The sequence below is a fragment of the Grampus griseus genome (assembly GCF_964374135.1).
Source record: "Grampus griseus genome assembly, chromosome: 6".
Lineage (NCBI taxonomy): Eukaryota > Metazoa > Chordata > Mammalia > Artiodactyla > Delphinidae > Grampus > Grampus griseus.
The window spans coordinates 86,365,295-86,391,307 of record NC_139000.1 but is presented as its reverse complement, the minus strand read 5'-3'; positions in this window follow the sequence as shown (position 1 = coordinate 86,391,307).

Below are 26,013 nucleotides of genomic sequence, written 5' to 3'. Positions count from 1 at the left end.
TTACCTATAGAATAGAATGACAATTTAACTGATAACACTAGACTTCTCAATATTAGAAAGGAAGCCAGGAGACAATGGGATAGTAACTTCAAAGTGCAAAAGGAAAATAACTGTCAACCTAGAACTTCATAGACTGCTACACTATGGTGAGTGCAAAATAAGAATATTTTCCGACAAAATCAAAAGCCTAAAACCAGTGGACTCTCACTACAAGATCTTTTAAGTATTTTGAACTCAGAAAACAGATCTGAAATATAAGAAGAATGATTAGCCTAAAAAAATTAGCAAACAACCATTAACTGTGTAAAACTATAGTAATGATGTAATTTAAATATATAAAAAATAAAGGAAAATTAAAATGCTGGACAAAAAACTTGAAAATGTGTCTAAGGTGTTTAAGATGTTTCTGTTGGAAAAGAGGAGAGTAGAGATACTGATGATTTTTTTTTTTTTTTTTGCGGTATGTGGGCCTCTCACTGCTGTGGCCTCTCCTGTTGCGGAGCACAGGCTCTGGACACGCAGGCTCAGGGGCCATGGCTCACCTGATGATTTTTACTAAGTGAAATATTCACATTAAATGTCAGGGTATATGTAATGAAATATTAAAGGAACATATAAGTTCTTAATAAAAAAGTGGATAATCAATATAAAGCAGGAAAGGAGAAAAATAAAGCAAAAGCATGATTAATAGCTCAAAATAATAAAAATTGATCCATATATTTTAGTAAAAGCAATAAATGTATTTAAAAGATTAATTTTCCTGGTAAAAGGTACTTTCTGATTGGATAAAAACTAAATCCAGCTGTATGTCAGTTACAATACATACTCCTAAAAAAAGTAAAGACAAGGCTGAAAGTAAAGTAAAAAGATATAATAGAGAAATAGTGGAGGGAAAAAACAGAATAGCTCAGAATATTAATATCAGACAATACAAGCTTTAATGTGAAAAGCCTTAAGGACAAAGAAATTAGCCACAGAAATTATAAAAGGCATAGTTTACCAAGGAGATAAAAAAAGGATCTCTACTTATAACCACCTACCAATAGTCTCAAATATACAAAAGTTGTCAGAATTTCAAGGAGTAACTGGTAAGGCCATGAACATTGTAGAAATTCTTAATATTCTTCACAGTAATTGTCAGATTAAAAAGAAAGTAGAATCAGGGCTTCCCTGGTGGCGCAGTGGTTGAGAGTCCGACTGCCGATGTAGGGGACATGGGGTCGTGCCCCGGTCCGGGAGGATCCCATGTGCCGTGGAGCGGCTGGGCCCGTGAGCCATGGCCGCTGGGCCTGCGCGTCCGGAGCCTGTGCTCCGCAATGGGAGAGGCCACAGCAGTGAGAGGCCCGCGTACTGCAAAAAAAAAAAAAAAAAGTAGAATCAAGCCACACAATTAACTGTCTTGATCTAATGGACATATATAGAGTACTCTGTTTTATTATTAGAGAATAAACATCTTCACAAGCACATAGGGAACATTTATAAAAATTGACTATAAACTATGTCATAAAACAAGTCTCAACAGCTTTCCATCAGTCTGCTTCAGACAGATCATGTTCTCTAGTCCCATGAATTAAGTCAGAAATCAATATTTCAAAAATATTTTTAAAAGATGATATATTTGGAAATTTAAAAACACTTCTAAACTTATGGGTCAGAGAAAAAAATCATGATGGAAATTAGATAATAAATATGTAATAATTAAAAGGAACAAGTTATAAGACTTCTTCAGCTGAGGCCCTAAAATGACAAACCTCACATTTAATGTGAGATAGTCTTCCATATAAGATTTCCAAAGGAAGTCAACAACAGATTTTATGATCCTAATTCCTCATCTACATTGAGTATATGAAAGTGTTGGATGGAAGGGATTAGAGGATGAGTATGGGAGGTTAGAGGAAGAGAAGAAAATGTTTTTGATAGAGCTATTGCAGAGCTAAGTTCCACACCTCAAGACAAGCAAAAGGAGCTTCAGAGGAATCACTTGGAATATTTAATATGCATCCCTTGGAATTTTTGGAGTATGATGGACTATTTGACTCAAACCTTAAGAATCTGAAGGGCAAGTGCTGTGGCTGGCTAACTGCTCTGAAGTTGAGTAAGAAAGTTTAATGTGTTTGGGGCCACCTTACTCCCAGAGTTTATTGTGACAAAAGGATGCACATTTCCTCAAGATGTGGATCTTAGGTGAGAGAAAGCCAGCAGAGACTTCAAGATGACCCCAAAAGGGAACCTGGGACAGCTGGATACATAGGGATAAAACGGTGACCCTGAAGAATACAGGAAAGCACCCTATGAAAGACATCCAAGGAAGGCCTCTGCACTCTCATGGCAGTACTGATTTAAAAGACCTTTCCTGTTTCTTAATTTTTCTCCTTTTCCCAAACAATTCTGGAAAAGTCAGGAGCAGCCTAGTAAGTATGACGGAAAGGCAGAAACATATATAAAAGTAGTTATCACCCCTACTTTTTCCACTGCAACAACTCACCTGAAGCATGTGTAAGCTCTGCTAGCAGAAGAACTTTAAGTTTAAATGAGTATTGAATTCTGAATTTTAATATTACAGTGGACCTATTAACTATCAAACCAAGACTTTTTGCTTATTTGTCTAGTGGCTAGAAGTGACCACAGGATTTTTTATTATTGAGAGAGACCAGAAGATTCCTGTGATTTCTCTGTACCCTTCCTTTCAAGGGTATGGAGAAAAACTAGCCCTCAGAGTGGGTTTGAATGAGCAGTGTAACAAATAAGTGAACTTATATTCTGATTTCCTCTCAGGAGTCTTGCTGTTTCAGTATCCATTAGAACTCAATAATAATAGAAATACTGCATATCAAAGCTTATGAGAAATTCATACTTAGGGGCACACCATCAAGAAGACCAACATACACACTTGTGGGAGTCCCAGAGGAGAGAGAGAAAGAGACAGAATAGTTGAAGAAATAATGGCTGAAAATTGTTCCAAATTTTGTGAAAGACATGAATAGAAACACCCAGGAAGCTCAACAAACTCCAAATAAGATGAATGCAAAGAGGCCCGTACCAAGACACATTATAATTAAACTTTCAAAAGCCAGTGCCAAAGAGAGAATCTTGAAAGCAACAAGAGAGAAGCAAATCATCACATACAAAGGATGCTCAAAATTATCAGTATATTTCTCATCAGAAACTTTGGAGGCCAGAAGAGAATTAGCTGGTATATTCAAAGTGCTAAAAGGAAAAACTGTCAACCAAAGAGCCTATATCTGCCAAAACTGCCCTTCAGAAGTGAAGGGAGAAGTTAAGACAATGCCAGAGAAACAAAAGCTAAGTGAGTTCGTGACCACTAGACCTGCCCTGCATTAAGTGCTCAAGGGATTCCTGTATAGTGAAATGAAAGGACACTAGACAGCAACTTGAAGCTCTATAGAAAAATATACACTGAAAACTACAGAAAATTCCTGAAAAAAATTAAAGAAGAAAAATAAATGGAAACACATCCCAAGTTCATGGATTAGAAAATTTAATATTGTTAAGATTTAGTACTACCCAAAGCAATCTACAGATTCAATGAAACCCTTAGAAGAGTCCCAATGATTTTTTTTGCAGAAATAGATAAACCCATCCTAAAATTCAGATGAAATCTCAAGCACCCAGAATATCCAAAAATAATCTGGAAAAAGGAGAAGAAACCTGGAGGACTCACACGTCCTGATTTCAAAACTTATTACAAAGCTACAGTAATCAAAACTGTTTTGTACTAGCACAAAGACAGACATAGATCAATGGAGTAGAATAGAGAGCCCAGAAATATACCCTCCCATATATGGTCAAATGATTTTCAACAAGAGAGCCAAGACCATTCAATGGGGAAAAGACAGTCTTTTCAACAAATGGTGCTGGGAAACTGGATATTCACATGCAAAGAATGAAGTTGGACCCTAACCAAACACCAAAATGGATCAAGGACCCAAACGTAATACCTAATATAATAAAATTCTTAGAAGAAAACAGAACAAAACTTCACAACATTGGACTTGGCAGTAATTTCTTGGATATGAAAGATGTATGAATGGCCAAATAAGCACATAAAAAGGATGCTCAACATCACTAATCATTAGGGAAATGCAAATCAAAACTAAAATAGGTACCACATCACAACTATTAGGAACACATATCAAAAAAATAACTTGTTGGAGAGGATGTGGAGAAATGTCACCCTTGAGCACTGTTGGTGGGAATGTAAAATGATACAGTCACTGTGGAAAACAGTATGACAGTTCCTCAGAAAATTTAAAGTGGAATTACTTTACCATTTGATCCAGCAATTCCACTTCTGGGTATATACCCAAAAGAATTGAGAGTAGGGTCTCAAAGAAATATTTGTACACCCAAGTTCACGGCAGCAGAGTGGACAATAACTAAAATGTGGAAGTAGTCCAAGTGTTCATTGATCAATGAATGGATAAGCAAAACATGGTATATACAAATAATGAAATAGTCCACCTTAAAAAAGAAGGAAATTCTGCAATATGCTACAATATTGATGCACCTTGAGGACATTATGCTAAGTGAAATAAGACAGTTACAAAAAGACAAATACTATATGATTCCACTTATATGAGGTACTTAGTGTAGTCAAAATCATAAAGACAGAAAGTGTTAATGATGGTTGCCAGGGGCTGGGTGGAAGGGAGAATGGGGAGTTATTGTTTAATAGATACAGAGTTTCAGTTTTATAAGATGAAAAGAGTTATGGGGATGGATAGTGGTGATGCTTGCACAACAATAGGAATGTATTTAATACCACTGAACTGTACACTTTAAATGGTTAAGATGATAAATTTTATGTGTATTTTACCACATTAAGATAAAAAAACTATTATTTAAAAACAATATGAGAATTCACATAAAAATAAGAGAATATGCAGATAATATTTTAGAATAAGAGAATTCAAATACAAGTGCAGTTTATAAAAATCAACTGCATTCCTATACACTAGCAACACAAAATAGGAAACATAATTTTTAAAATATACTATTTATAGTATCAACTAAAAATATATAAGAACAGTTAATAATTATCTTTTAAAATGTATGCAAGATAGTTGTAGAAGGAATAATAAACTTTATTGGAAACATACATGGAAAAGAGATACACTATGTTCATGGTATAAAAATTTAATATGATAAAGATGTATCTTTCCCCAAAATTAATCATCTATAGATTCAACGAAATTCACTATCAAATTACTGGCAGAGCTTTTTCCTGTGGACCTTGACAAGGGGATATAAAGAAAAAGTATAAAGTGCCAAGAATATCAAGACAGTTTTGACAAGATACCAAAAGGAAAGGAGGAACAGTTCAATAAGTAATTGTTCAAAACTGGAACAATTGAGTTTTCACAGGGGAGAGAAGTGGAGTTCAATTTGTGTCCAATGTTATACATAAAATTAAATTAAATTCCAAGTAAATGAAAAACCAAATGTAAAATGAAAAACTTTAAAATTTTTAGGAAGTTTTAAATTTAGAAAGAAAGGAAAAAAAAACCCACCAACCCAACAAATTCTTTTCACATATTCAAAATTTCTGGTCAGCCCAGCACAGCTATCAAACACCAAATGAGTTGTAAAGTAATAGAATGATAAACGAAGTGGTATAATTATACCATTTGTACAACTATGTACAAGGCAGTTGCCTTACTAGACATGCCTTTATTCTAACTCTTCAGACAACTAGAACAGTATTTTATTGTTTACATGTAAAAATTTGCATATTAATGATGCATATATAGTTATATTTGAAGTATTTCTTTTAGCATACTTTTATTTAACATAAAAATTTAATTATATCGTATATGATTAGCTTATTCTGAAAACAATCAGCATAAAACTAGTATATCCATGTAAGAACATGCTACTCAACTTTATCATTATAAAAACAAAATAAGTTGTTTAAAACTTAAATGTAAATCGATAGGCTAGTATTGCTTTAAATAAATGCAACAATTACAGGCTTAATTGCAATGATATTGCAAAACTAACTTTTAAAAACTAAATTGAAAATTGAATACAATTTTAGATAAAATATTGAAAAACAATACTTGGACTTAATCCATATGTTCCTTCCCTCATATTTATCCAAAAGTGTGGTAGCATAAAAAATTAACTAATATAAGTATCATAGAAAGACTTTTTGCCCAACTAAAAAACTACTAATGAAGATGTATTTTTCCAAGGAATTAAGTAAACTCCAAAAATTCATTACATATTCATAATGCGATTCTCTTTTCCACAAAAGATTCTAGTCAACATAATGGGAATTACATTTAAATAACATTTAGATAGTGCAAAAAATGTAGATTTGCCTTTACTAAGCAGGATAGAAACATTAAATATCTGAATCACTTAAAAATTTTAGGGTGAAAGATGTTTTCAATCCTTACCATGGGCTCCCCAAATGGTTTTCAGATTACATGATCTGTAGTGTCCATTTCAAGTCTAAAATTCTGTGTAACTTCTGTTAAAGGTAATTTTTCCTCAAGTTATTTTAGCCCACATGGCCTCATTGTTGGTGACTTTACCTGCCTTTTCATTGCTTAAATTCTTCAAACAAGGCAACTGTTTCAAAAGGGAAGATATATAGACATGGTTTAAAATGTTAAAGTTCAGATTTTAAAGTATGCCTATATACTTTGTAAAGATCATTGCCAAAGTTTTAATTTTCAAATATGTTCCCAGATGGAATGATACCTTAGGAACCATGAAACAACAGTAAAAGGGAATTCTGTGGTCATTGCAGGATGTGCAGACTTGAATAGAGGTTTATTCTGAAAGCAAATATATTATTATACTTCCTTTATGAGAATCATTTTTATCACCTTGCTCTACATTCATCAATATATTCTAATGAAATAGCATGGGCTAGGAATAACTTGAGGAACTAGTTAAGACAGTGAAATATGAAAAGCATGTAAAAGTTAAATGAGTTTTTTTTTGTTTGTTTTGTTTTGTTTTGTTGTGGTACGCAGGCCTCTCACTGTTGTGACCTCTCCCGTTGCGGAGCAACAGGCTCCGGACACGCAGGCTCAGCGGCCATGGCTCACGGGCCCAGCCGCTCCGCCACATGTGGGATCTTCCCGGACCGGGGCACGAACCCATGTCCCCTGCATCGGCAGGCGGACTCTCAACCACTGCGCCACCAGGGAAGCCCAAATGAGTTTATTTTTAAACTGATTACTATTATTTAAAATATAAGGCAACTCTGCTCTGTCCAATTTATGCATATATTATTTGACATACTGGTTGAAATATCACATACCACTTTCGTACCTACTGTGCAAAATCCAAATAATTCATATTTTCAAGTCTGTTAAAACCTTCTCAAATTTCTGTAATTCATTCAAGTTCTGTAGAAAAACATAGGCTTTTTTTTTTTACTGTTAGTTATTTATACAGTTCAGTGTTACAGATTCTAAATATCTAAAACCCTGCAAGAATTCCACCATCCAAAGCATATTCTTAAGATCTTTTTGCATTTATCACTGTTGTCACAATAATGTCTTTTGTGGCTGTGAATTATCATTAGACTTTCTATATTCACAACCATGAGAATACCTGTCTTTTCTTTTTCTATCAACCTTTTTATTATTTTTCTTCAGGAAAGATTATATCTGTTTCTAAATCTGTGACAACTTTCAAATGTATAGGACTGTTAAAAGTGGACATTACTGATATTATTTTATTTTTATTTATTTTTTAACATCTTTATTAGAGTATAATTGCTTTACAATGGTGTGTTAGTTTTTGCTTTATAAACATGTGAATCAGCTCTACGTATAGATATATCCCCATATCCCCTCCCTCTTGTGCCTCCCTCCCACCCTCCCTATCCCACCCCTCTAGGTGGTCACAAAGCATGGAGCTAATCTTCCTGTGCTATGCAGCTGCTTCCCACTATCTATCTGTTTTACATTTGGTAGTGTATATATGTCAATGCCACTCTCTTACTTTGTCCCAGCTTACCCTTTCCCCTCCCTGTGTCCTCAAGTCCATTCTCTACGTCTGCATCTTACTGCTATTATTTTAGATGGTAGTTAAGAGAAGCAGAGAATATGATGGTGGGGGCTCACACATGGTTGTTATCATTAGAAAAAAATCATACCACTAAGCATAATAAGCTTAGAACCATAGCAAAGATGATTTAAGAAAGAATGTCCCCCATTCTCTCTTCCATTCTGTTTTTTTTAACTTAGCATTCATTGATATAAGTAAATATTCTCTTTTTATTTATTGAGATGTAATTGACATACAACATTATATTAGTTTCATGTGTATGACAAAATAAATCGATATTTGTACATATTGAGAAACAATCACCACAGTAAGTCCAGATAACATCCATCACCATATAAAGTTACAAATTTTTTTTCTTGTGCTAAGAACTTTTAAGGTCTCTTCTCTTAGCAACTTCTAAATATATACAATGGTATTATCAACTATAGCTACGATGCTGTACATTAAATCCTAAGTGGATATTCTTGAGGGAAAAAAAGAAGACTACCACTTCTTTCCACTTTTAAGTATTTAAATTATCATAAAGTGGTACATATCACTAGTCTAAAGAAGTGCAGTACAAATCTTGTCATATACAGTATTCCTTCAAAAACAGGTTGTCCCTCCAAGTTGGTCACAGTTTAGTAGGGGAGGAAGGGCTGTAGACCAAGTACAGTGTGATAAGTGACATGTACAAAGGGCTGCTGCATTTATGATTGAGACTTCTATCTTTCAGGCTCCAGATTTGTGTAGAAGCCAGTCATAATTTGCATGGTCCTTTTCCTGACTATGTATTTCTTATATTTCATATAATCCATAGATCATTTAATGGAACTAATTCAGTTTACTGTTAAATTCTATTAAATGTCTATTTCTTACATTTCTGCCATAAAAATTCCCTAGCTATTGAGATAAATTACAGAAGAAATATTAATAAATTTTATAGAATCTTAGGAAAATTGGCAGTTCCCTTAGTATCTATCCATTTAGTCATTCATTCATTCATTCAACAAATGTTTATTTAGCACACCTGTCATATGCCAGGAACCCTGCTTGGCACTGAAGGTAAAGCCAAGAACCAGAAAGACATGACCCCTGCCCTCATAAAACTCAAAGTCAATAACATGCCCAAAATTAATAGTTTAAAACATGGAGATTACATAGACTCTCACACAGTTAAATAAGACAGATTGCTGTTATTTGGATAATTTTCATACTTTGCCTCATTTTAGTAAAATTTAAGAATATCAAAAATAAAGAAAAACTTCCAGAGTGAAAGAACAGATCACTCACATATGACCAGGCAATATACTCATTTTAGACATTTCAAAAACTTCTGTAAAAAGATAACTGAGTTATACTTTTTAGTATTGTAGGGGAGACAAATTTCTGAAGCTAGAATTTTGCACTTATCCAGATCATCATTTAAATATGAGAGTACAATAAAAAATCATCCCGCCATTTAAGGCCTCAGAAACATTGCCACACACAGACTCTTAAAAAAAAAAAAAAAAAAAAAAAAAGCTCTTTGCTACAATAATAGTAGAGGACTTTAATAGCCCACTTTCAATAATGGGTAGAAGAACTAGACAGAAGGTCAGTAAAGAAAGCATGGACTTGAATAACGCTATAGACAAATTGGACCTAACAGACATATACAGAACTCTCCTTACAGCATAATATACATTTTTCTGAAATGCAGAAGGAGCATTCTCCAGGATAGACCATATGTTAAGGCCACAAAACAGTCTTAATAAAGTTTAAATGATTGAAAACATACCAAGTGTCTTTTCTAATCACTGTGGAATGAAACTAGAAATCAACTGTACAAGGTAAACTAGAAAATTCATAAATATATAAATATTAACACACGAATATGTCAAAGAAGAAATCACAAGGGAAATTAAAAATGTCTTGAGAAAAATAAAAATGAAAATACAGCATATTTAAACTTACGTGATGCAGCAAAAGTAATGCCAAGTGGAAAGTTTATAATTGTAAAGACTTACATTAGAGAATATAGGTCTCAAATCAACAACCTAACTTTACAACTTAAGGAACTAGAAAAAGAAGGACAAACAAATCCAAAGCCAGCAACAGGAAATAAAGATTAGAGCAAAAATAAATAGAGAATATAAAAATGATAGAGAAAATGAAACCAAGAGTTCTTCAAAAAGATCAACAAAAATGACAAACCTTTAGTTATATTGACCAAGAAAAAGAATACTGAAATAACTAAAATCAGAAATAAGAAAGGGGGCATTACTATTGATTTATAGAAATAAATAGAATTATAAAAGTATCAATAATTGTACACCAACAAATTGGATAACCTAGATGAAATGGACAAATTCATAGAAACATACAACCTAGCAAGACTGAATCATGAAGAAGTAGAACATCTGAATAGACCTATAACCAGTAAGGAGATTGAATCAGTAATTAAAAATGTCAATAAACAAAAGTCTGGACAAGATGGCTTCACTGGTGAATTCTACCAAATATTTAAAGAAGAATTAAATCCTTCTGAAATACTTCCAAAAACTTGAAGAGAAAGGAACACTTCCTAGCTCATTTTAGGCCTGCATTATCCTGATATCAGACTCAGACAAGAAAAGTACCAACATTGTTCCTTATGAATATGAATGTGAAAGTCCTCAACCAGATATTAGCAAACAGAAGTTGGCAGCATAGTAAAATGATTATACACCATGACTAAGTGGGATTTATTCCTGGAATTCAAGGATGGTTCAACATACAAAAATCAATCAATGTAATACACCACATTAAGAGAATGAAAGACAGACCAAAAAACAAAATGAAACATGATTATCTCAGTTGATTCAGAGAAAACATTTGACAAGATTCAACACACTTTCATGATAAAAACAATAAACCTGGAATAGAAGGAAATTACTTCAGCATAATAAAGCCTATTTATGGAAAACCCACAGCTAACATCATACTCAATGATGGAAGCCTGAACATTCTTCCTCTAAGATCAGGAACAAGACTAAGATGCCTGCTTTCACCACTTCTATTCAACATAGTTCTGGAAATCTTAGAGCAATAAGGCAAGAAAAAGAAATAAAAGGCATCCAAACTGGAAAAGAAGAAGTAAAATTATCTCTGTTTGCAGATGATATGATCTTGTATATAAAAAACCCTAACAACTACACACACACAAGCTGTTAGAACAAATAAATGAATTCAGCAAAGTAGCAAGATACAAGTCAACATGCAAAAATCAGTTGCATTTCCACACACTAGCAATGAACAATCTGAAAACAGTCCATTTCAAAAATGGGCAAAGGACCTGAATAGATGTTTCTCCAAAGACAATGTGTGAATGGCCAATAATCACATGAAAAGATGCACAATGTCACACATCATAGGGAAATGCAAGTCAAAACCTCACTTTACACCCATTAGGATGGCTATTGTAAACAAAAAACAGGCAAAAAAACCCCACAACACACACACAGAAAGCATCAAGTGTTAGTGAGAATGTGAAGAATTTGGAACCCTTGTGCATTGGTAGGAAGAATGTTGATGTAAAATGGTGCAGCTGCTAAGTAAAATGGTATGTCAGTTACTCAAAAAGTTAAATGTAGAATTATCATATGATTATAGAATTAGCATAGATCCAGCAATTCTACTTCCAGTTATACACCCAAAATAATTGAAAACAAGGACTTGAACAGATATTTTACACTCATGTTCATAGCGACATTATTCAAATAATGAAAGATGGAAGCCACCCAAGTGTCCATCAATGGATAAACAAAATGTGGTATATACATACAATTGAATACCATTCAGCCTTAAAAAGGAAGGAAATTCTGACACATGCTACAACATGAATGAACTTTGAAGACATTATGCTAAGTGAAATAAGCCAAACACAAAAGGACAAATACTATATGATTTCAGTCACATGAGGTACCTAGAGTAGCCAAATCCATAAAGACAGAAAGTAGAATGGCCATTGCCAAGGATTAGAGAGAGGAGGGAATGGAGACTTACTTTTAATGGAGTTTCAGTTGGGAAGATGAAACAAGTTTCTGAGACAGAGAGTTGTGATGGTTGCACAACAATGTGAGTGTACTTACACTACTGCACTGTATACTTAAAAATGGTTACAATGGTAAGTTTTATGTTATGTGTATTTTACCACAATTTAAAATAGTTAAAACTGTAAATTTTATGCCTTGTATATTTTACCACAATTAAAAAATACATGAAAACTTCTAGAACTCTAATAGAAATAAATTCAGTATGATATTATAGAAATAGGGGAAGAAAGAGTGGGCAAAAAACTTTTAAAAATTATTGTTGTCTAAAAATGTGAGGACAAAAAATAAAGAATAATAAGGGGAAAATGACAGAAAATGGAGAAAAACACATTTACAATTGAATTTCCAAAACTGAAATTCTAGATGATGTGAACCAAAACACTTCAGGGAGAAACTAAAAAGAGATGAGAGAATTCTGAATCATTTTTATTGTTTGAGGAAAGATATTGATAAACTTGGGAAATAGAAAAATATGAAAAAGTGTAACAATCAGTCTTAATAAGTTAGGGATAACCCATTAAAAGAATAAAACTGGAATGTAAATCTCAATTTTTGATATTTGAAGATATTTGAACAAATTTTTATCTATGTGAAAGAAAGAATAGGAAGAAGAAAAAGCAGCAGCATAGCAAAGGGAAATATGAAATGCAGAAATAAATCTGATATAACAGTAATTACAGTAAATACAAATGTTAATCATATTGGATAACAAAACAATATACTAAATGTAAAAATAAGAGATTTAAAACAAAAAGATACAGAAAGATGGAAATTTAAATCATTAATAAAACATACTGAAATATAAACAACAGTAAAAAGGGCTAGAGTACCAATCTTAATATCTATCAAAAGAGAATTCAAGGAAAAATATTATAAAAGCCAAAGAGCAATATTATATATGGATATTATAACAACTCAAGAAGGTAAAACAAATCAGGAAGTTCAGCAAAGATGCTGGGTACGAGATCAGTTTTTAAAAGTCAGTCAACAGTTCTCTATACCAGCAATGATCATCTAGAACAGGGGTCCCCAACCCCCAGGACTTGGACCAGTATCGTTGCTCGGCCTGTTGGGAACCAGGCTGCACAGCAGGAGGTGAGTGGCAGGCAAGCGAGCAAAGCTTCATCTGCTGCTCCCCATCACTCCCCATGGCTCGCATTACCACCTGAACCATCCCCACCCCCCACAGAAAAATTGTCTTCCACAAAACCAGTCCCTAGTGCCAAAAAGTCTGGGGACCGCTGATCTAGAAAACACGATAGGAAATACAGAGCAGTAGAAAAACTATGAAGTGCCTAGTAATAAACTTTTAAAATAATATGCAAGACATCTATGGAGAAAGTTTTAAAACCCAATTACAGGACATAAAGATCTAAATAATTAGAGAAATAGATTATCCTCATGGATAAGATAATTTAACATTCTGAAATATATTGAATATATTAAATGCCTGTATTCATGGGATCATTTTAAAGAATATTCAACTTGTAGCAAGTGAGGACATAGGCAGTCTAGGGTTCTTATGGCCATTTTTTTCTAGTCTAGTCTTTTAAAATAAATGTTTATTAAGGAATTTGTCTTTAAGTTCTTTGTATTTGCAGTTCCTTCAGCCTGTACTATTATTTCCCTAGATATTCTCATGGCTCATTCATCCAAAGTAGGGACCGTGGATCCATATATGACTTTATGAGCATTACTCCTTTTCTTGGCTACTTGCCAGGGGATGGATACCAGATCTAGACCACTGAGATCTACTAAGGAAAGAAAGGGAGAGGAGGTACAGTTGGGACTTTATAGCACTTATCATTACCAGATGTCACATTTTATGTATTTTATGTGTTCATTATTCACCTCCCTTAAGCACAGTGAGGGCAGCGACTTTTTGTTATTGATGCTCTCTGTTATGAGCACAACATTAAAAAAAAATTCCTGGACATAGTAGGCACTCAATAAGTACTTGTTAAATGAATTAATTGAATACAAGAATAATTTGTTCCTAGTGGGCAAATATATTCAAGAAGACTATCAGCTAAAATTAAGATTGGAAAATTGGTAAATTAACTTTTAATAAATTTTCAGAACATTAGCCTCCTCTTCCAGATACCGTACCTCAAGGGCTTACCAGCTCTCTAATTCTCAACTAAAATGACTAATTAAATGGATGAAAAATCTCCTTTTCTGGCTTTAATTCTTTTCTGTATTATACATAATGATTCTCTGATGCAAGGTGCTGTACATTTTACTGTGTCTTTTTGTAATTGAATTTGTGCCCTCTGGGCCAGAAATATGTCTGCTATTTATAAAAGTTTAATTTCTCCCCAATGTCTAGTTAAAAGGTGAATCTTAAAAAGACTAAAGTGTTGCCCTAAAGCAAATACCGTGCATAGTCAAATCAAACATAAATAAACATTCCACTTTTATGTTCTTTTGAGAAGAGCTTAAAGAACTAACTTCTAAATTGTAATAGATTTGTAATTAGTTTAATTTGCAGTCACTGAAACATTCAGACATTGGTTTTCCAGATATTCACAGTTTGGATTAAAAATTTCACAGTTTTTTATAGACTATTTTACTTCATGATACTCATTACACGTTATAGAAATAGCATACAGATTTCCCTCACACTTCATTGGTACACTAAAGAATTTAGTTTTTATAAAAAGCATTCATTCTAATATATTCATAATATATATTATTATTCTAGAAGCAGACAACCAGTTGTTTAGTTCTAAGATTTTAACTGCATATTAATACAGTTTAACTGCATATTAATACATTTAATATTAAGTTAAAATCAAAAAACAGATAATACTAAGAAAAACTGATGGCACACTGACAGGAAAAGAATAATTTTTAGTGTAGTATACTACATTCTAAATGAAAATGTTTGGATGAGAATGCAAAGAGGTTGAATATGAATAGTATGATTCAACTGGTAAATGTGCAGTGTATGTTTTGCTAAGAAATCATAAAGCACAGGAGAGTGGTCTCACTAAATGTATTACATTTTATGAAATTAGAAAGACTAGTTTATTGGATAAGGCCAAGTCTTATGTATATGTGATGATAAAAAAGATCAACATAAGTGAGTGTAGCTAGATCAAATGTTTAAGATGGACTTAAAGGACTCAACTGAGTTCACAGGAAATACACAGGATAGATGAACAAGTTAAATGGCACTATGAAAAAATAAACAGATTTGGAACGTAGAACATTATACAAAAAAACTGGCCTGCACACTTTAAAAGTCCAATGCCAAAGAAAAGAAAATGTGTGTGTGTTGAGGGCGGGGAGTGCTGGGGAGAGCACTGTTCTAATTAAAAGAGACTAAGGAGACACACACAAACCAGCTATATAATATATGACATAAAATGTATTTGCAGAACAAATGAAGACATTTGCATGTGGTCTGGGTATTAGATAATATTATAGAATTAATGTTAATTTTCTTGGGGGTGTTAATGATGTGATTCTGTAGTGGAATGCTGTTTTAAGGGGATGCAGCTAAAATCTTTAGGGAAGAATATCATCAAGTCTGCACTTTGAAACGGATTCAGCAAACACACACACACACACAGGCACGCACACAAGCTTATATGGAAAAATATTAACAATTGTTGAATCAAGATGGTACGTGTATGAGTGATAGGAGTGTTTGTTGTATTTTTCTTCCAAATTTTCTATATGCTTGAAAAATATTCATAGTAAAAAGTTGGAAAAACAAAAGCTATTTAAGCATTTATACTAAAAGACAGAACTTTTTAAAAAGAATCCAAAGGAATTCTCTATTAAAGATACAGAGCTAAGCTCAAAAATGAACTAGCACTCTTTACAAAGAATGCCATTAACCTGTTACTAAATAAGTGCCAAGAAAATAATGGTAATCATCCTTAAGACAGAGGCAGCTGGCATCACAGTACCAGTTATCTGCTTTTCTAAATATGTATTGTCTCAGGATAAATATGGATGCGAACGGCCTAGAGCACTGCACAACTTGAAGCTCGTAGAGGTCAGTATATTTTTAATTATTTTCAGTATCACAGACATCCACCTTCACATAAATTTTAGATAGGCATTTGATGAAATTCTGACCTCATGTAAAATCTAACAATTTTTGTAAGTAGAATGGCTAAGTAAATAGTTTACCATTTAGCTAACATAGCACAAGAATTAGTTGAATTTACCTGAGTAAGTATGGATTTCACTGAAGTTGTGTCTTGGCATCTCTGTAATACTGCATTAATCGCAAAGCTTCCCAGAAGATGCTGCTTTTTTTACAGCCCAGGCTGGAGAAACAAACTTAGTAGCAAACTGGTTTATCTGTTAAATATAAAAGTGAAATATTGAGCTGAAGAAATATCTGTTAGTGTTGTGCAATGGTGATAAAAATTACTCCCTTAATATCTGGCACTGACATTTGTTTATACAATAGTAAGCAGTGTGATCAAGGATATGTTTCTTACTGATTCAGGGGCTTTTGACAAAATGTAAAGATAAACATATTAATTTAAAATAAGGTTTATGCATCAATTATGTCATATTCTATAACCTAAATTAACATGAAAAAGCTAAAATTAAATAAAGTTAAATAATTTTAATTATCCTTGCTATCACTCTGCAATTAATACTCAATTATTCTTTTTTTTTTTCCATTTATCTTGCTTGTATTCTACTACCCACGATACCTTTCTCTTCCCCTCGCTTTTCCCCTTCACTTCAATACATGTGTTGAAAATCTGTCATGATATCCTGTGATTTCTAACAAGCCCTGGGAACACCAAGTACTAAATTATGGTCCCTCCATCATATCCTCAAACCCAGTCCATCACTGAAGCTTCATCTTATACTAGAGCTCCCATAACTGTCAACCCCTTCTTAAATGCCTTGATGATCCAAGTCTGCGCTGAAATCCACTATGAATAATATACAAGGTTCTTCAGGGTGGTTAGGAAGATAGGATCTTAAAGCTAATATTAAATATTATAGCTTTCTAGTTACCTTCAACTGAATGTAGATTTCCACCTGGCATGCAAAACCCCACCTTTCAGTCTGGTACATTCAGATGACAGCTTCTTAGGAGGAATGTTCTTATTTTTTCTGAAAATCTGAAAGAGGAAAAAGTTTTATTCTTGGGTGCCAAGTAAAAAATTCTTTTAAAAATCCCTACAGTAACAGAAAATCGTTTTCTTCTACCATTTTGAGAGGTAGAACTTGGCAGCAGTAAGCACTTTACATTAACAAGACATTCTGTTCTCTCTAAGAGAAAGTTTTGCATTATAGAATTGATCAGTTGTTAGTTGTTGAGGTAAAGCCCCCCTGAAAGGAAACTCCTACACAGCAACTCATTTCTTCTACTGGAAGATGTCAAAAGTAGAAGCTGGTTAGTCATAGTGAGATTGCTTATCGCCAGTGAACATGTCAATTGAGTCATACAAGGAACATCTAAAATGGACTTTTGAGAAGTTGAAAGTGTTCTTTACTTGATCAGTAGTGCAGGGAAGGGAGAAATAGGCATTCAATGACTAACGGGTAAACACCCCTTCCCATAGACTCAGGACAGCTGAAGAAGCCCATGAATGAATAAATCAGGTAGAAAAAGCAAAAACAAAAAACAAAAAACGGTGCCAGTATAGAAGGTAATTACCTCTTCTTGTTTCTACAAAGAATGTCTCTGTCTGCTGTTCCTTATCACTGCAACAATCCAGAGAATAGAGGAAGTTACACAAAAGATTAAAGCAAAACTTTAAGAATTGCCTTAAGTGTATAATAATGTTTTTATAAATTTTCTATCTCAATTTGCTAGAAGTTTAGACCCAAGTCCTTTGCAAAATTTTGGAATAGGGGAAGTTTGTAACAACCTTTCCTTCTTCCTTGTGGTTGCTCTTGTAGACCCTGTCCCTCCCTCGCTGGTGTCCCTTCTGGTCATTTCCCCTCTGTACTCTTCTCTGATTCCTTCACCAGAACATCTGTGTTCTCTCAAGGATGCACTAAGTGGCTTGATAATCTACCCCACAGAGGATCTGAAACCCTCCATTTGTATTTCATGGCATGGTTGCTTATGGACTACATGAATTTTGGTTTGAAATAAAAACAGCAAAGCATATCTTTCAAGTGAATTCTATTTTGTGATGTGATTGTTGACTATCATTTTAAAGAGATATATTTTCCTGGAAGTAATTTAATATCTGGATAAAGCTCTTAATACAACAGCTATTAAAATCACATATTTAAATAAACTATTATAGGTAAAAATATGAATGGTTCTCAAAAATATTAATAATTTCTAGAACATTAGGAAAATATCATCCAGTAATAACTGGAAATAAGATGTCCCAAGTGCAATATTTGTCAAGTATCTAAAGTTTGGTACTTTTCACACATCATTCACTGATTGTGGCAATTCTTTATCTTTGCCTTTAAAACTTGATAGCCATTTAGTTCACTTTCTCCCAGCTTGAAGTGACCTTAAGCTTTTAAGCTTATTTTCTGTGTGAAAGCATGTGCCTTTTTGAGCACACTGAGATTTTTCCCTGCTTTATAACTGGAGCCCTGCCCCAGAAGATCTGAACAGCATCCTAATCCCATTTTAGATGAGAGAGAGGTTGGGTTTGACCCCTTTCTGGGGGATCTAGCTGTCCACATGAAAGACTCCTGAGTATGCATCTTCTCCTCCTACACAGGCCTACCTCATAGAAAGAAGGAATACTCTCTTTACACTCATCTTGGGGCAACAGGCACCTAGAATTGTAAAAATTACATTCTGATCCAAATATAAGCCTGCCTTATTTTCTTCTCATAAATAGACAAAAAAAATCAGCTTTCTCCTGTTGTCTCCTCATACACTCTCAGGACCCTGACATAATATGATGACCACCACATGTCATTACAAAATGTCCTACATTCAGGATGTGCCTTCTTTTGCAAGGCCATGCTATTATCTGACTAAAAACAGACCATAGTGATAATGACAATTCCCTGTCTGCTCTGTGGGAACTCAAGATTCTCATATTCCTGCCAGATATTTTGGGCAGCTGTTGGAAGACACTCATTCCCCACTCCTGAGGTTTCCAGGTAGAGGACAGCTGTTTGTGTGGCACAGTGCTGCCTCACTCTCCTCCTCTGAAAGGTAGCACCTCATCTGAGTAGGGAGCTTCAGAAAATGAACTGGGCACTTACAGCTTAGCTCCTTCCTCTTTCTTTATTACTGGTGTATGCTTCCCTGCAGAAGGCATGTGTTTTAGGCTGCTCTTGATCATGAGGTAAATGATAAAGGCTTTGTCATTGCAGGGGAGCAGGGGCCTGTGGTTTCCCAGCACTGCCTCTAATTCTGAGATTAAGTATTGGGAATCTAATTCTCATGTTTCTATACCTTCTTCTCCCATTGATCTATTAATAATGAGGCTGACATTTGCATTCCATCTGTCTGGTTCCACTTTCTATCTCAAATGGTTCAGAACTCTAGTGCAAAAGGGCATAAATGCATTGACCTCCTTGTGTGACAGCAGTCTTCAGAAGGAGTGGTCTCCATGAAGTGGTTCTCTTGGACCCCACAAAGTAGCCTCCATTTTTCTCCTCCACCTCAGTGGTGAAATCGCTAGTGCCTGTAAATATCAAAAACAGCTGTGATTCCCCCAGTGTCACAAGAGCTTTAACTAATGGTGCTGCTCCTGCTATTGATGTGGGAATCCAAGCTGCAAATGCCTGAAGGTGAGGACACTACTGTCTATACAGAGGACCCTTTACATGGCTGCTGGTTGTGCTACCTCCTGTTATTACCAAAGCTGCTGACACCTTGGGATCTCAATGTCCCATAGGATTTCAGCTGATGAGCTCCATCCTGGGACCCAGGCCAAAGTATATGAGAACCAGGCTGAAGGACACTCTGAAGAAAAGATTCCATGCTGTATAGTGAAGTGCACATATCTTAAGTGTACAGCTCAATGAATTTTATATATGAATACACCTGTGTAAATACCACCCACATCAAAATATAGAACATTTTCAGCACTCCAGAAGATTCTCTCATGCTTCCTCTTAGCTCAATCTCCCCCAACCAAAGGTAATCATGATACTGATTTCTATCATGTTCTTAAACTTGATGTAACTGGAATAATAAAATATATACTCTCGTGTCTTTTATGTGAGACTCATCTATGTTGCATGCAGCTGTAGTTCTTTTTCATATTCATATTAGTATTGCATTGTGTGCAGATGCCACCATTCATACTATATTTCTATTCTGCTGCTTTGATTGTTACAAAATATGTCTTTTGATGAGCATATGTATACTGTTTTGTTTTATTAGACTTTATTTTTTTTAGAGCAGCTTTAGATTCACAGCAAAATTGAGCAGAAGGTATAGAGATTTCCCATATATCTCCTGCCCCACCATATGCACAGCCTTTCCACTATCAACATCCTCTACTAGAGTTGTACAATTTTAAAATTGATGAACCTATAATGACACATCATTATCACCCAAAGTCCATAGTTTACACTAAGGTTTACTCTTGGTGTTGTACATTCTGTGAGGTCTAACACATGTATAATGACAGGTATCTACCATTACAATATCATAGAGAATAGTTTCACTGTCCTAAAAATCCTACATTCTCTGCTTATTTATTTATTTTTATTATTATTATTATTTGCGGTATGCGGGCCTCTCACTGTTGTGGCCCCTCCCATTGCGGAGCACAGGCTCCAGACGCACAGGCTCAGCGGCCATGGCTCACGGGCCCAGCCACTCCACGGCATGTGGGATCTTCCCGGACCGGGGCACGAACCTGTGTCCCCTGCATCGGCAGGCGGACTCTGAACCACTGTGCCACCAGGGAAGCCCCTATTCTCTGCTCATTCATCTCTCCTTCCTCCCTAATCCTTGGCAACCCCTGATTGTTTTATTGTCTTCTAACTTTTGCCTTTTCCAGAATGTCATATGGTTGGAATCATACAGCATGTAACCTTTTCCGATTACCTTTTCTTACTTGGTAATATGCATTTATTTCCTCCATATTTTTTCATGGCTTGTGGCTATTTTCTTTTTAGCACTGGATAATATCCTATTGTCTGGATGTACCACAGTTTATTTATCCATTCACCTACTGAAGGATATCTTGGTTACTGCTAAGTTTTGGCAATTACGAACAAAGCTGCTATAAACATCTTTGTGCAGGTTTTTGTGTGGACATAAGTTTTCAACTTCTTTGGGTACATACTAAGGAGAACAATAGCTGGACTGTATGGTAAGAGTATATTTAGTTTTGTAAGAGATTACCAATTGTCTTCCAAAATGACTGTACCATTTTGCATCCCCACCAGCAATGAATAAGAGTTCCTGTTGCCCCATATCCTCACCAACATTTGGTGCTGTCAGCGTTTGAAATTTTGGCCATTCTAATAGATGTGTAGTGGTATGTCATTGTTGTCTTAATTTGCATTTTCCTAATGGCTCATGGTTTAGAGTACCTTTTCATATGCTTATTTGTCATCTGTATATCTTCTTTGGGAAGATGGCTGTTTAGATCTTTGGCCCATTTTTTAAACTGGATGTTTGTTTTCTTATTGTTGAGTTTTGAGAATTCTTTCTTTGTATGTTTTGGATAACAGTCCTTTATGAGATGTTTCTTTTGCAATAATTTTTCACAATCTGTGGCTTATCTCCTCATTCTCTTGAGTGTCTTTTGCAGAACAGAAGTTTTTTAATTTTTATGAAGTCAGCTTTTGCCCTATGTATTTTGCAGCTCTCTTCTTAGGTGCATACATGTTAAGGATTGTTATATCTTCTTGAAGAACTGACACTTTACCATTATGGAATGTTCTTCTTAATTCCTGATTACTTTCCTTGCTGCAAAATCTGTTCTGCCTGAAATTAACGTAGCTACTCCTGCTTTCTTTTAATTAGTGTTAGCATGTTGTGTCATTTTCTATCCATTTATTTTTCATCTATATATGTCTTTAAAATTAGGGTGGTTTTCTCTTGGACAATATATAGTTGAGTTTTGGTTTTTGATTCCTTCAACAATCTATTTTTTAATAGTATATTTAAGCCGTTGATGTTTAAAGTGATTACTGATGTGGTTGGATTAATATCTACCATATTTGTTACTATTTTCAATTTGATGCTTTTGTTTTTTGTTCCTTTTTTATTGCTGTATGCTTGATGTATAACATTATCAAAAATAGAACTACCATATGATCCAGAAATTCCACTCCTGGGTATATATCTGGAAAAAATGAAAACACTGTTTTGAAAAGATACATGCACTCCAGTGTTCATAGCAGCATTATTTACAATTGCCAGGATATGAAAGCAACCTATGTGTCCATCAACAGATGAATGGATAAAAAACATTATATATATATATGTATATACACACACACACACACACACACATACACACACACAATGGAATACTACTCAGCCATAAAAAAGGATAAATTTTGCCATTTACAGCAACATGGATGGACTTGGAGGGCATTATGCTGAGTGAAATAAGTCAGACAGAGAAAGACAAATACTGTATGGTATCATTTATATATGGAATTTAAAAAATACAGCAAACTAGTGACTATAACAACAAAGAAGCAGGCTCACAGGTAGAAAGAACAAACCAGTGGTTACCAGTGGGCAGAGGGAAGAGGGGAGGGCAATATAGAGGATTAAGAGGTACAAACTATTAGGTATAAAATGAGCTACAAGGATATATTGTACACAGATGAATGGATAAAGAAGATGTGGCACATATATACAATGGAATATTACTCAGCCATAAAAAGAAATGAAATTGAGTTATTTGTAGTGAGGTGGATGGACCTAGAGTCTGTCATACAGAGTGAAGTAAGTCAGAAAGAGAAAGAAAAATACCGTATGCTAACACATATATATGGAATCTAAAAAAAAAAAAAAAAACACAGTGAGGTACTGATTCACACCCATTATGATGGCTATTATTTAAAAAAATATATAAACAGCAAGTATTGATAAGGATGTGGAGAAATTAGAACCTGTGTACATTGCTGGTGTAAATGTAAAATGGTGCAGCCACTGTAGGAAATAGTTTAGCAGTTCTTCAAAGAGTTAACACAGAATTACCATACGATCCAGCAATTCCACTTCTCAGTATATACTCACAAGAATTGAAAGCAGAGACCCATTTACGGTACACCAATGTTCATAGCAGCATTATCCATAATAGCTAAAAGATGGAAACAACCCAAATATCTGTCAATAGGTCAATGGCTAAACAAAAGGTCTTCTATACATACAATGGATTATTCAGCTGTGAAAAAAATGAAATTTAGATACATGCTCCAACATAGGTGAATCTTTAAAACATTATGCTAAGTGAAATAAGCCAGACACAGAAAGACAAATATTGTATGATTCCATTTAAGTGAGGTACCTAGAGTAGGCAAATTTATAAAGATAGGCAGTGGAATAGAGAAACTGGGGAGTAGGGTGGAGGAAATGGGGAGTTGTTATTTAATGGGTATGGAGTTTCTGTTTGAAATGATGGAAGAAGTTCTGGAGATGGATAATGGTGATGGTTACACAACAATGTTAATGCACTTAACACTACTAAATTGAACACCATACAAATGGTTTAAAGGGCATATTTATCTCATGTATATTTTGTCACACACACACACAAATACCCCACAGATTCCTGGGTCCTATTCCTAGAGTCTCTGACTCTGTGTTGGAGCCAGAGAATTTACATTTCTAACAAGTTTCCCAGTGATACTCATGCTGCTGGCCTAGAAACCACACTTGAAGAAACCTCTCCTTTAAAGACTAGTTTTTCCCACCCAGCAAGAGAAGAAATTCAAAAGAGGATTAAAAAAAAGTTGAAGGTACTAGATACTGGAAACTCAGTGTTAAGAAGGATTCTTGAGTCATGTCCAGTCTCGATGGAACAGAGTTCTAGGACAGGGTAATAATGCACACTGTAGGTACAGGAGGAGCAACTGACAGCACATGCCACATATTCATCATCCACAGGTTGACTGGTTTTAATCTTGTTTATAGTACAATCTCACTCTTATACTCAAGTTTAATTCACATCACAGAATTATACGTCTTTGGTATAAGGCTTCAGCAAAAGTTAAGTCAAAGTGACCCACCCAGGGTGTTGGGTTTTTCTTTTTCTGGGAGGGGGTGGGGAGAAGTGTGAGGTAGGGAAATGGAGGAGGAGAGGAAAGGACTAGAATAAAGTGAAGGAGGCACAAGGGCAAAACTGACAGAATCAAGTTGGAGAAGAGAGTGGCAAACAGAAAAGTGTGTGCAAAGATTTCTTGTTGATTCCCAAATACTCAATTAAAAGTAATCAATTAAGTACTCAATTAAGTACTCAATAGTACTCAGATTCCCAAGTACTCAATTAAAAGTACTCAATTAAGTACTCAATTAAAATCAATTCCCAATTAAAAGCAGGCTGAAGCTTGAGAACTGGGTTGAAGGCTAAAGACTGTGAAGCGGGTAAGGGTGGTCAATGCATTTTTCAGCCAGCCCCATCACTGGCGCAGAATCTCTTAGACATGGCTCCTCTTAGGCAAGTTGTACCAGAAGCCCAAGTTTCATCTGGAATTCAAGAACTCTTCATGTTTTGAATATGGCCCAGAGCAGGGGTCCCCAATCCCTGGGCCGTGGGCTAGTACCAGTCCGCTGCCTGTTAGGAACCGGGCTTCACAGCAGGAGGTGAGTGGCGTGCCAGCGACTGAAGCTTCATCTGCCGCTCCCCATTGCTTGCATTAGTGCCTGAACCATCGCTCGCATTGCCACCTGAAACATCCCCCACCCCCCCCACCCCCATCAGTGGAAAAATTGTCTTCCACAAAACCGTTCCCTGGTGCTAAAATATTTGGGGACCACTGGCCTAGAAAACACATGTGGTCCACAGGCTGCATTTTTGCCACCCACGACTTTGGGCCACATTTAGAGGAGCCAGTGAATGAATCAATATGCTGAGTCAAAATAAAATCTAACACTTAAAAAATAGTATCCAAATACACATTTATAAATGTTGCCATATTAAGCACTCAAAGGGTCCCATTAATAATAAACTCTTTAGATACAAAAGGCATTTACGTCACAAATTATGTTACAAGCTATAAATAAAAGGTAAAGCAGCTGAGAATGTAAAGCCAGGAATCCTAAATTCTGTTACTAACTTAAGCACTGGCCTAAAAAATGGCGTTCACCTCTGTTACCAACCAGGGTTCTTTTTTTTTTTCACTGTTGTGTCCTTGAAGCTAGGAAAGCCTCAATAAATATTTACTGAGTGAATGAATAAAGGCATTTAGATTTGTTATATTAAGGACCACAGTGCCATGATAAATTCTTTTTTTTTAAAACATCTTTATTGGAGTATATTGCTTTACAAAGGTGTGTTAGTTTCTGCTGCATAACAAAGTGAATCAGCTATATGTATACATATATCCCCATATCCCCTCCCTCTTGCGGCTCCCTCCCACCCTCCCTCTCCCACCCCTCTAGGTGGTCATAAAGCACCGAGCTGATCTCCCTGTGCTATGTGGCTGCTTCCCACTAGCTATCTATTTTACATCTGGTAGTCTAACCAGGGTTCTTGACCTTCTCCAATCAATAGAAACTGACTAGAGGTCAGACAAGAAATTCAGGCAAGGCTTCATTTGGGTCCCTGCTGCAGCAGTGGGGAGCACTTTCTCACTCCCCAAGGGTGGGGCAAGCTTGTTTCTTACATGGGATGAGGGTAGGGGTGTGTCCAAGGGTCAAGCCAGAGGGGTGGCTTAGGTGTTTTGCCCACCCATTAGGTGATGTTGTGTGCAGGGGTCATGTGCAGTACCCTGCTTTTGCTCCCCACACCCTGTTTTTACTCCAGGCTCTTTAAAAATGGCAGTGAGATTTTTTGGTCTCTGTATCTTT